Here is an 11,672-nt window from a genome sequence, read left to right as displayed (position 1 = left end):
AGGCTGAGCCAGGAGATGCTGTTGCTAAGAGACTGACAGAAACTATCATGTCGCTGTGTCTGTCTGCAGGAGAATGTGTGTTTACATTTAGCCTCCAATACCACTTTTACATGTTTAACATCCTCGTTCATGTTCAGAATATATACTGTTGATAGATTTTATATGCTGTTTATGTTCAGAATACACCTCTTTGGAGACAATAATATATAATATACTGAACAGAAATATAACCGCAGGTACAGTTCATATAAAGGAATCAGTCAATTGAAATAAATTCATTAGGCCTTAATCTATGGATTTCACATGACTGGGCAGGGGCACAGCCATGGGTGGGCCTGGGAGGGTAGGCCCATCCACTGGAACCAACAGGACCCTGAAAAGCTTCTACCTCCAAGCCATAAGACTCAATGAACAAGCATTTCGCTACACCCACAATAACATCTGCTAAACATGTGTATGTGACCAATAAAGATTTGATTTGATAAATAGTTAGTTAGATAGCTACCCGGACTATCTGCATTGACCCTTTTTGCACTAACTTTGACTCATCACATAAACTCCTGTTAGTTTTTTATCTGTCACTGTATTCCTAGTTATACTGTATGTACATATCTACCTCAATTACCTCGTACACCTGCGGTTTGACACGGTACTGGTACCCAGTGTACACTGAGTGTACAAAACAGGAACACCTGCTCTTTCCTCTTTCTAGGTGAACCGGTACATCGCCTTGTATAGAGGTCCTGGATGGCAGGAAGCTCGGCCCACGTGATATACTGGGCTGTATGCATTTTGGTAAATCCGACCACAACTCTATCCTCCTGATTCCTTCTTACAAGCTAAAACTAAAGCAGGAAGCACCAGGGACTCGGTCTATAAAAAAGTGGTCATATGAAGCAGATGCTAAACTACAGGACTGTTTTGCTATCACAGACTGGAATATGTTCCGGGATTCCTCCGATGGCATTGAGGAGTACACCACATCAGTCACTGGCTTTATCAATAAGTGCATCGAGGACGTCGTCCCCACAGTGACTGTACATACATACCCCAACCAGAAGCCATGGATTACAGGCAACATTCGCACTGAGCTAAAGGGTAGAGGTGCCGCTTTCAAGGTGCAGGACTCTAACCCGGAAGCTTACAAGAAATCCTGCTATGCCCTGGAACGAACGATCAAACAGGCAAAGTGTCAATACAGGGCTAAGATTGAATCATACTACACAGGCTTCGATGCTCGTCTTATGTGGCAGTGCTTGCAAACTATTACAGACGACAAAGGGAAGCACAGCCGCGAGCTGCCCAGTGACATGAGACTACCAGACGAGCTAAATCACTTCTATGCTCGTTTCGAGGCAAGCAACAAATCAAATCAAATGTATTTATATAGCCCTTCTTACATCAGCTGATATCTCAAAGTGCTGTACAGAAACCCAGTTTAAAACCCCAAACAACAAGCAATGCAGGTGTAGAAGCACGGTGGCTAGGAAAAACTCCCTAGAAAGGCCAAAACCTAGGAAGAAACCTAGAGAGGAACCAGGCTATGAGGGGTGGCCAGTCCTCTTCTGGCTGTGCCGGGTGGAGATTATAACAGAACATGGCCAAGATGTTCAAATGTTCATAAATGACCAGCATGGTCAAATAATAACACTGAGGCATGCATGAGAGCATCAGCTGTTCCGGACGACTGTGTGATCATGCTCTCCGTAGCCGATGTGAGTAAGACCTTTAAACAGGTCAACATACACAAGGCTGCGGGGCCAGACAGATTACCAGGACGTGTGCTCCGGGGATGTGCTGACCAACTGGCAAGTGTCTTCACTGACATTTTCAACATGTCCCTAATTGAGTCTGTAATACCAACATGTTTCAAGCAGACCACCATAGTCCCTGTTCCCAAGAACACAAAGGCAACCTGCCTAAATGACTACAGACCCGTAGCACTCACGTCCGTAGCCATGAAGTGCTTTGAAAGGTTGATAATGGCTCACATCAACACCATTATCCCAGAAACCCTAGACCCACTCCAATTTGCATACCGCCCAAACAGATCCACAGATGATGCAATCTCTATTGCACTCCACACTGCCCTTTCCCACCTGGACCTGGACACAAAACACTTATGTGAGAACGCTATTCATTGACTACAGCTCAGCGTTCAACACCATAGTAAATCTCATCACAAGCTAAGGATCCTGGGACTAAACACCTCCCTCTGCAACTGGATCCTGACGGGCTGCCCCCAGGTGGTGAGAGTACATAGTGTCACGAACCGGCTCAAAGCCCATAACAAAAGGGAGACAACTTGGTGATAAGGAGTAACAAAATATATATTTATTAAATAAAGTAAACTAAGTACAATATACAATGGTGTGTGTAATCAGTAATTAGTAGTGTAAGTGAGTGTTTTGCATGAATGTGATAATGCAGGGTGTTGAAAGGTGCCAAAGCAAACAACCAAAAGGCCACCAAGATACAAAACCAAATCTGTAAAGGTGTCTGCATGGAGAGAGTCTCCTCCATGAATGGGGAAGTGGTGTATTTATCCTGGGAGACACCTGGCCCAGGTTTGTCTGCATGGAGAGAGTCTCCTCCATGAATGGGGAAGTGGTGTATTTATCCTGGGAGACACCGGGCCCAGGTGTTTCCCATGTAGCTGACGACCCTCCAAACTCCGCCCACCGGCATCCTAATAAGGAAACAAGAACAAAGAGAGAATACGGCAGACAGAGTGGGAGGGTCGTCACAGTAGCAACACTGTGGCCAGGCACGACTCCAACACCATCATTACGTTTGCAGATGACACAACAGTGGTAGGCCCAATCACCGACAACGACGAGACAGCCTATAGGGAGGAGGTCAGAGACCTGGCCGGGTGGTGCCAGAATAACAACCTATCCCTCAACGTAACCAAGACTAAGGAGATGATTGTGGACTACAGGAAAAGGAGGACCAAGCACGCTCCCATTCTCATCGATGGGGCTGTAGTGGAGCAGGTTGAGCACTTCAAGTTCCTTGGTGTCCACATCACCAACAAACTAGAATGGTCCAAACATACCAAGACAGCTGTGAAGAGGGCACGACAAAGCCTATTCCCCCTAAGGAGACTGAAAAGATGTGGCATGGGTCCTGAGATCCTCAAAAGGTTCTACAGCTGCACCATCGAGAGCATCCTGCCTGACTGGTTGCATCACTGCCTGCTACGCTATTGCTCAGCCTCCGATCGCAAGGCACTACAGAGGGCAGTGCGTACGGCCCAGTACATCACTGGGGCTAAGCTGCCTGCCATCCAGGACCTCTACACCAGGCAGTGTCAGAGGAAGGCCCTAAAAATTGTCAGACTCCAGCCACCCCAGTCATAGACTGTTCTCTCTACTACCGCATGACAAGCGGTACCGGAGTGCCAAGTCTAGGACAAAAAGGCTTCTCAACAGTTTTTACCCCCAAGCCATTAGACTCCTGAACAGGTAACCAAATGGCTACCCGGACTATCTGCATTGTGTGCCCCCGAACCCCTCTTTTACGCTGCTGCTACTCTGGTGTTTATCATATATGCACTGTCACTTTAACTATACGTTCATGTACATATGTACATACTACCTTAATTGGTCCGACCAACCAGTGCTCTTGCACATTGGCTAACCGGGCTATCTGCATTGTGTCCCGCCACCCGCCAACCCCTCTTTTACGCTACTGCTACTCTCTGTTCATCATATATGCATACTCACTTTAACCATATCTACATGTACATACTACCTCAATCAGCCCGACTAACCGGTGTATGCATGTAGCCTCGCTACTTTTATAGCCTCGCTACTGTATATAGCCTCTCTACTGTATATAGCCTCTCTACTGTTATTTTTCACTGTTACCTACCTATTGGGGCGGCAGGGTAGCCTAGTGGTTAGAGCGGTGGCTTTGTAACCAGAAGGTTACAAGTTCAAATCCTGAGCTGACAAGGTACAAATCTGTCGTTCTGCCCCTGAACAGGCAGTTAACCCACTGTTCCTAAGCCGTCATTGAAAATAAGAATTTGTTCTTAACTGACTTGCCTGGTAAAATAAATATCGTTCAAAAATACCTTTTTTTGCACTATTGGTTAGAGCCTGTTGTATTCGGTGCACGTGATAAATAAACTTTGATTTGATTTACCCTCTGTAGCGTCTTGAGGTCGGATGCCAAGCAGTTGCCATACCAAGCAGTGATACAGCCGGTCAAGATGCTCTCAATGGTGCAGCTGTAGAACTTTTTGAGTATCCGAGGGATTGTCATGCCAAAAAATGTCCACCGGCCAAATAGTGTAAATTCAATTATATTCCATATTACAAATACATTTCTTACATATCACTTGGAGGGCCAGAAAATAAATTAACAGTGGACAGTTGTTTTTACCTGGTCAAAAACCTCTACATCCTTCTCAGTCCGTGTATGAAGGTGGGTCTGGTTGGTCCGTTCACCGAACCTGGAGGAGGGGGTAGGAAAGCTATTGACAATGTAAGATATTGAAATATATCTGATTACGTACCATGGAAAAACAAAAATAAATAGTAAAAAATAAATAAAACAAACCATTGGTGACAGAATATAACCTATAACATCCGTAGCTTGTTCCAGCGTTCAAGATGACCTCAGGAGAAGCCTGGGTGGCCTCGACAGTCTCGTCCTTGATGGGTATAATACAAAACGAAAATATTTTTTGTTTGTTCCAAGCACCCTTTTTAAAAGGTTACAGAAGGGTATTTAGAGTTAAGCACGTTACTCTTCCTTTACTGGCCTTAATAGGTATTACCTCCACCCACTTGGTAATGTGATGGGTCACCGTCAGACACCAGCTGTTGCCATTCCTGGATTTAGTGAAGGGTCCAATGACGTCCACCACTAACATTTAAAGTGTTATAGAGAGAAGATTATTTGATATTCTTACCCGTATACGAGTAATATTGTATGCAAACTTTCATACTTGTAAGGACACACACACACACACACAAAATCAAATCAAATCAAATTTTATTTGTCACATACACATGGTTAGCAGATGTTAATGCGAGTGTAGCGAAATGCTTGTGCTTCTAGTTCCGACAATGCAGTAATAACGAACAAGTAATCTAACTAACAATTCCAAAAAAACTACTGTCTTATACACAGTGTAAGGGGATAAGGAATATGTACATAAGGATATATGAATGAGTGATGGTACAAAGCAGCATAGGCAAGATACAGTAGATGATATCGAGTACAGTATAACATATGAGATGAGTATGTAAACAAAGTGGCATAGTTAAAGTGGCTAGTGATACATGTATTACATAAGGATGCAGTCGATGATATAGAGTACAGTATATACATATGCATATGAGATGAATAATGTAGGGTAAGTAACATTATATAAGGTAGCATTGTTTAAAGTGGCTAGTGATATATTTACATAATTTCCCATCAATTCCCATTATTAAAGTGGCTGGAGTTGAGTCAGTGTCATTGACAGTGTGTTGGCAGCAGCCACTCAGTGTTAGTGGTGGCTGTTTAACAGTCTGATGGCCTTGAGATAGAAGCTGTTTTTCAGTCTCTCGGTCCCAGCTTTGATGCACCTGTACTGACCTCGCCTTCTGGATGACAGCGGGGTGAACAGGCAGTGGCTCGGGTGGTTGATGTCCTTGATGATCTTTATGGCCTTCCTGTAGCATCGGGTGGTGTAGGTGTCCTGGAGGGCAGGTAGTTTGCCCCCGGTGATGCGTTGTGCAGACCTCACTACCCTCTGGATAGCCTTACGGTTGAGGGCGGTGCAGTTGCCATACCAGGCGGTGATACACCCCGCCAGGATGCTCTCGATTGTGCATCTGTAGAAGTTTGTGAGTGCTTTTGGTGACAAGCCAAATTTCTTCAGCCTCCTGAGGTTGAAGAGGCGCTGCTGCGCCTTCTTCACGATGCTGTCTGTGTGAGTGGACCAATTCAGTTTGTCTGTGATGTGTATGCCAAGGAACTTAAAACTTGCTACCCTCTCCACTACTGTTCCATCGATGTGGATAGGGGGGTGTTCCCTCTGTTCCCACACACATTCTATAATATTGAACTCTGCTGTGGTCAAATAAAGAATCCATTACAAAACAACTTATCAGGGCTAAATTTGAATTGGGACCCTTACCGATCATATGCCATGACGAAACAACTTTGATGGGCTTCAACTCCGGCACCACAGTATTCACCCTCACACATTTCTGGCAGGCTAGACAGAGTAGTGACCTATAAGCACATAGTAACAAATTGATACATTGTGTGCTCTCTGATATGACATTCATTGAAAACATAATACTTTCAGATATAATAGAATGTGATTGATAAACAAAAGGTTATTTCCCTTGGCCAGCTGTCCACCTCCTTGACAATTCCCTGTCAGAAGAAGGAAGCGTAGGTTGATTTTGGCAATCATGTGCTTCTCTTCGAAATGGCCAGCATGCATCTCGGTCAGCACAACCTCTTTCTCCTCCTTAGTAAAAAATCACACTCCTGTGTGGCTGGCCATCCTTCCCCCGTAGGTACATACTGCATGATTACTTAACAAGTTGGAAGAGAAGAGTTGTTAAAATACTGAAGTCTAAGTACATTTCCATTGCTGTCTTTCTCCCTCTGAATGTCCCTTTCTCACTTTCATATTTTCTTTGTATTTTGTTCTTGTTTGTTTGTTTGTTTGTTTTTGTTTGTTCTTCACTGGTTGCCCTTTTCTTGTGGCAACAGGTCACAAATCTTGCTGCTGTTATGGCACACTGTGGTATTTCACCCAGTAGATATTGGAGTTTGTGTAATCTGAGGGAAATATGTGTCTCTAATATGGTCATACATTTGGCAGGAGGTTAGGAAATGCAGCTCAGTTTCCACCTCATTTTGTGGGCAGTGTGCACATAGCCTGTCTTCTCTTGAGAGCCAGGTCTGCCTACGATGACCTTTCTCAATAGCAAGGCTATGCTCACTGAGTCTGTACATAGTCAAAGCGTTCCTTAAGTTTGGGTCAGTCACAGTGGTAAGGTATTCTGTCACGGTGTACTCTCTGTTTAGGGCCAAGTAGCATTCTAGTTTGCTCTGTTTTTTTGTTAATTCTTTCCAATGTGTCAATAATTATCTTTTTGTTTTCTCATGATTTGGTCTGGTCTAATTGTGTTGCTGTCCCAGGGCTCTGTGGGGCCTCTCTCTCTCTCTCTCTCTCTCTGTCAGTCTAGCAAAGACACCTAGTTAAGGACATTTGGAATTACCATAATTGCTTACACCTATCCATTTGATTGATCAGGTTTAACTTATAGCTAGACACCTCAATATGAAAGATATACACCTATATCAGTGGAGGCTGCTGAGGGGAGGACGGCTCATAATAAATGGCAGGAATGGAGTGAATGGAATGGTATCACATACCATTCCATTTACTCTATTCCATTATGAGCCATCCTCCCCTCAGCAGCCTCCACTGAACTATATGAATAGCTAGCAACATGTAGATGACCAACTAGCTAGATGGAAAAATGGTTGTAACATAACTAAATCCGTCCAGTTATCTAATAGAAGTTAACTGCTTAACGTTACCCTGAATTGTGAATTTCTCTGAATGATGCGCCCCTTGTTCGAGATCAGTGGTGCCTTCAGTACTTCGCCTGGTTGGAAAAAATAAATTTTAAAAATCTTCTCAGGGGATACCATTGAAGTGCAAGCTACATAGAAAGATTAGGCTACAATAACAGTAACAGCTAGCTAACGATAGCTAAATAAAAATGTCTGGCTAGCTGACTAGGCAGGCTGAGGTATAACGTACAGTAGCTAGTGTCGTAGAAATATTCAGTCAATAATATCTCTCAAATACCGGAGCCTGTGAGTTCAAATATACTTTTATTACAATATAATATAATATAATATAATATAATACAATATAAAAACAACTAACTTTCCAGTCTTGGCACACACTTCTAATACATTTTTCCTTCTTACGTCACACACATAGTAACTCCTTCTTAATGACTCATCCACTCTGGCATTTAGCCACCGGTTATCTTTTTGCCTTGCACTAATTTTTAGTTTGGTTTCATATTAGGGCATTGAAACTTTAGAGCCACACCAATAGTTAAAACATACAGACGTGTTCTTGAATAAGACAGATGCATGCAGGTCATAGACGTAACCATAGCAACAGTAAATATGAGGCCATACCACTGTTACAGAAATAACCAGACATGTCCACTCCCCAGACAGGTGCATGTCTAATGGTGTCTCATGACCCAGAGCACATATAGAGAGCACTAGTCTTACTGGCACCTCTGAAATAAATAATTGCCACACATGTTCTGGAAAATTCTCAATACTAGCAACGTCAATCTAAAAACAGCTCACATTATTTATTCATATTCAACAATCATTTATTATATAAAGACATATACAGTTGAAGTCTGAAGTCGGAAGTTTACATACACCTTAGCCAAATACATTTGTCTCACATCCTGTCTCAGCCTCCAGTATTTATGCTGCAGTAGTTTATGTGTCGGGGGGCTGGGGTCAGTTTGTTATATCTGGAGTACTTCTCCTGTCCTATTCGGTGTCCTGTGTGAATCTAAGTGTGCGTTCTCTAATTCTCTCCTTCTCTCTTTCTTTCTCTCTCTCGGAGGACCTGAGCCCTAGGACCATGCCCCAGGACTACCTGACATGATGACTCCTTGCTGTCCCCAGTCCACCTGGCCATGCTGCTGTTCCAGTTTCAACTGACCTGAGCCCTAGGACCATGCCCCAGGACTACCTGACATGATGACTCCTTGCTGTCCCCAGTCTACCTGGCCATGCTGCTGCTCCAGTTTCAACTTCCACCTGACTGTGCTGCTGCTCTAGTTTCAACTGTTCTGCCTTATTATTATTCGACCATGCTGGTCATTTATGAACATTGAACATCTTGACCATGTTCTGTTATAATCTCCACCCGGCACAGCCAGAAGAGGACTGGCCACCCCACATAGCCTGGTTCCTCTCTAGGTTTCTTCCTAGGTATTGGCCTTTCTAGGGAGTTTTTCCTAGCCACCGTGCTTCTACACCTGCATTGCTTGCTGTTTGGGGTTTTAGGCTGGGTTTCTGTACAGCACTTTGAGATATCAGCTGATGTACAAAGGGCTATATAAATACATTTGATTTGATTTGATTTAAACTCTGTTTTTCACAATTCCTGACACTTAATCCTAGTAAAAATTCCCTGATTTAGGTCAGTTAGGATCACCACTTTATTTTAAAAATGTCAACTGTCAGAATAACAGTAGAGAGAACATTTTCAGATTGTATTTCTTTCATGTCACGGGATACTAGGAGTGGTGGGTGGAATCAGGCGCAGAGAGCAGGGTTCAGTAGATCGTCAATTTATTCTCCGGCGCACAAAACGGTCATACAGGGCGCATAGAATAGACCAGCCCAAACACAGGACCAAATAGTCCGGAGAATACACATACGAAAACCACCATACGACAGAGTAACAAAAAAAACAATCCCGCACAAAACAAGGGCGGGACAACCTACTATATATAAGGACGCGAATTAAACTAAAATACACACAGGTGAAGCTAATAAGACAAAACCAACAGACAAACGAAAAAGCGATCGGTAGTGGCTAGTAGGGCGGTGACGACGACCGCCGAGCACCACCCGAACAGGCAGGGGAGCCAACTTCGGCGGAAGTCGTGACATTTCATCACATTCCTAGTGGGTCAGAAGTTTACATTCACTCAATTAGTATTTGGTAGCATTGCCTTTAAATTGTTTAGCTTGGGTCAAATGTTTCAGGTAGCCTTCCACAAGCTTCACACAATAAGTTGGGTGAATTTTGGTCCATTCCTCCTGACAGAACTGGTATAACTGAATCAGGTTTGTAGGCCTCCTTGCTCTCACACGCTTTTTCAGTTCTGCCCACAAATGTTCTATAAGATTGAGGTCAGGGCTTTGTGATGGCCACTCCAATACCTTGACTTTGTTGTCCTTGAGCCATTTTGCCACAAGTTTGGAAGTATGCTTGGGGTCATTTTCCATTTGGAAGACCCATTTGCGACCAAGCTTTAACTTCCTGACTGATGTCTTGAGATGTTGCTTCAATATATCCATAGAATTTTCCCTCGTCATGATGCCATCTATTTTGTGAAGTGCACTAGTCCCTCCTGCAGCAAAGCACCCCCACAACATGATGCTGCCACCCCTGTGCTTCACGGTTGGGATGGTGTTCTTCGGCTTGCAAGCCTTCCCCTTTTTCCTCCAAACATAACGATGGTCATTGTGGACAAAAGGTTATATTTTTGTTTCATCAGACCAGAGGACATTTCTCCAAAAAGTATGATCTTTGTCCCCATGTACAGTTGCAAACCATAGTCTTGCTTTTTAATGGCAGTTTTGGAGCAGTGGCTTCTTCCTTGCTGAGAGGCCTTTCAGGTTATGTCGATATAGGACTCGTTTTACTGTGGATATAGATACTTTTGTACCTGTTTCCTCCAGCATCTTCACAAGGTCCTTTGCTGTTGTTCTGGGATTGATTTGCAGGGGAACAAATACTTTAAGGTCTCAGAGCGAGTGATGTCACCGATTGAAACGCTATTAGCGCGCACCACCGCTAACTAGCTAACCATTTCAAACCGGTTACACATAGAAGGCAATTAGCTTGTCTGGTGGCTCAGCGTCACTGGGCAGCTTGCGGCTGGGTTTATCTTTGTAATTTATGATAGTTTGCAAGCCCTGCCACATCCGACAATCATCAGAGTCAGTTTAGTAGGTTTTGATCTTAGACTGGTATTGATGCTTTGCCTATTTGATTGCATAGTGGGATTTCTTATAAGTGTCTGGATTAGTGTCCCGCTCCTTGAAAGGGACAGCTCTAGCCTTTAGCTCAGTGCGGATGTTACCTGTAATCCATGGCTTCTGGTTGGGATATGTACATATGGTCGCTGTCGGGACAACTTCCACAATGCATTTATTAATGAAGCCGGTAACTGATGGTGGTAAACTCCTCAATCCCATTGGATGAATCCCAGTACCTATTTCAGTCTGCGCTAGCGAAACAGTCCTGTAGTGTAGCATCCACTTCATCAGACCACTTCCGTATTGAGTGCGTCAGTGGTATTTTCTGTTAGAATTTCTGCTTGTAAGCAAGAATAACGAGTATGGAGTTGTGGTCAGATTTGCAAAATGGAAGGCGAGGGTTTGTATGTGTGTCTGTGTGTGGAGTAAAAGTGATCTATAGTTTTTTTCGCCTCTAGTTTCATGCTGGTTGAAACGAGGTAAAACGAATTTCAGTTTTACTGCATTAAAATCACCGGCCACTAGTTGCGTCGCCATTGGATGAGCATTTTCTTGTTTGCTTTTGGCCCTATACTGCTCGTTGAATGCGGTCTTAGGGCCAGTATCGGGTTTGTGGTTGTATATAGCTGCGAAAAATGTATGAAAACTCTCTTGGTAAATAGCATGGTCTACAGCGAGCAGAACGTAGAGAATTCCTTAATATTAGAGATAGCGCACCAGCCGTTGTTAACAAAGAACACACACCTCCCTTGAGTTTACCCGGTGATGCTGTTCTGTCCTGCCAATGCATCGAAAAAACAGCTTTATATGTATATTATCCATGTCCTTATTCAGCCACGACTCCGATATTGCAGTTCTTAAGGTTCCGTTGATAGGATAGT

The 11,672-nt window shown here is 43.7% G+C and overlaps 1 long non-coding RNA gene across 3 annotated transcripts; it reads right to left on the bottom strand.

Moving 5' to 3' along the window:
- Nucleotides 1–2,639: 2,639 nt before the first annotated feature.
- LOC109875269 (uncharacterized) lies at nucleotides 2,640–8,421 on the bottom strand. 3 transcript variants are annotated; one of them, XR_004206365.1, is made up of 7 exons: nucleotides 7,925–8,421; nucleotides 7,570–7,637; nucleotides 6,143–6,551; nucleotides 4,800–4,878; nucleotides 4,570–4,663; nucleotides 4,393–4,462; nucleotides 2,640–2,689 (listed from the first exon to the last, which is right to left on the bottom strand). It is a non-coding gene; the product is annotated as an uncharacterized LOC109875269 (long non-coding RNA). The 3 variants fall into 3 exon arrangements; XR_002252808.2 differs by having other exon boundaries at nucleotides 4,790–4,878; nucleotides 7,925–8,420; XR_002252805.2 differs by lacking the exon at nucleotides 7,925–8,421 and adding an exon at nucleotides 7,796–7,882 and having other exon boundaries at nucleotides 4,790–4,878.
- Between the last annotated feature and the right edge of the window lie 3,251 nt (nucleotides 8,422–11,672).

The sequence above is a fragment of the Oncorhynchus kisutch genome, linkage group LG30 (genome assembly GCF_002021735.2).
Source record: "Oncorhynchus kisutch isolate 150728-3 linkage group LG30, Okis_V2, whole genome shotgun sequence".
NCBI lineage: Eukaryota > Metazoa > Chordata > Actinopteri > Salmoniformes > Salmonidae > Oncorhynchus > Oncorhynchus kisutch.
Note: the sequence above shows the minus strand (reverse complement) of the source record. Positions and strands in the feature narration are given on the sequence as shown.